Here is a 1793-nt window from a genome sequence, read left to right as displayed (position 1 = left end):
GTTAATCCTGGAAGATGGAGCAGATGTTAATCTTGGAAGATGGAGCAGATTTTAATCCTGGAAGATGGAGCAGATGTTAATCCTGGAAGATGGAGCAGATGTTAATCCTGGAAGATGGAGCGGATGTTAATCCTGGAAGATGGAGCGGATGTTAATCCTGGAAGATGGAGCAGATATTAATCCTGGAAGATGGAGCAGATGATAATCCTGGAAGATGGTGCAGATGTTAATCCTGGAAGATGGAGCAGATGTCAATCCTGGAAGATGGAGCAGATGTTAATCCTGGAAGATGGAGCAGATGTTAATCCTGGAAGATGGAGCAGATGTTAATCCTGGAAGATGGAGCAGATGTTAATCCTGGAAGATGGAGCAGATGTTAATCCTGGAAGATGGAGCAGATGTTAATCCTGGAAGATGGAGCAGATGTTAATCCTGGAAGATGGAGCAGATGTTAATCCTGGAAGATGGAGCAGATGTAATCCCTAAGAATAAGAATTACGATCCAGATATCAAATTATATCTTTGTAATATGGGGTCCTTTGACTGGCCAGACAGTACTACATAGGTCCCTTCTCTCTGGTTACGGTTCTTTCCCTTTGCCTACACAGACACCAAATAGTCTGGCCTATCCTTTACAGATTCTCCTCTGTCCTCATACACCTGACAACACTGTGATTACTAGACAATTCTTCTTCACCCAAGGGGTTAACTACTGCACTGTAATTGTGCAGTGGCTACTTTCCTCTTGGTAAGGGTAGAAGAGACTCTTTCGCTATGGTAAGCAGCTCTTCTAGGAGAAGGACACTCCAAAATCAAACCATTGTTCTATAGTCTTGGGTAGTGCCATAGCCTCTGTACCATGGTCTTACACTGCCTTGGGTTAGAGTTCTCTTGCTTGAGGGTACACTCGGGCACACTTTTCTATCTAGTTCCTCTTCCTCTTGTTCTCTTAAGTTTTTATTGTTTAAATAGGAAATATTTATTTGAATATTGTTACTATTCCTAAAATATTTTATTTTTCCTTATTTCCTTATTTCCTTTCCTCACTGGGCTATTTTCCCTGTTGGGGCCCCTGGGCTTATAGCATCCTGCTTTTCCAACTAGGGTTGTAGCTTAGCATTTAATAATAATAATAATAATAATAATAATAATAATAATAATAATAATAGTATATTTTGTTTTTTTTAATAAATTTATGTTTTTATAAGCAATCCACACCATTCCATCTTTACTATTCTTTATATATATATATATATATATATATATATATATATATATATATATATATATATATAACTCTGTTATCACCTCGAGTCTGGTCACCTTTACAGTTAAAACTATTTTAGTCAACACCGTAAATTTTTGGACATTTTTTCTGACCCCGGCCCTTACTAGATTCGGACCCCAAAAATAGGGCCTTTTTCAAGAAAATCTCATATCATCTATATTTTTAGTCGGAGAGCGAAAATATGCGATGACCGATTATATACCCATAAAACGACTCTATGCTGTAGTCTAACACAAAATCTGACACCATAAATTTTTGGACATTTTTTCTGACCCCGGCCCTTGCTAGATTCGTACCCCAAAAATAAGGCCTTTTTTTCAAGAAAATCTCATATATCTTGTATAATTTTAGTCGGAGAGCGAAAATATGCGATGACCACATATATACCCATACAACGACTCTATGCTGCAGTCTAACACAAAATCTGACACCATAAATTTTTAGAAATTTTTCAGACCCCGGCCCTTACTGGATTCGGACCCCAAAAATAGGGCCTTTTTTCAAG

The sequence above is a fragment of the Palaemon carinicauda genome, chromosome 36, assembly GCF_036898095.1.
Source record: "Palaemon carinicauda isolate YSFRI2023 chromosome 36, ASM3689809v2, whole genome shotgun sequence".
Lineage (NCBI taxonomy): Eukaryota > Metazoa > Arthropoda > Malacostraca > Decapoda > Palaemonidae > Palaemon > Palaemon carinicauda.
Note: the sequence above shows the minus strand (reverse complement) of the source record.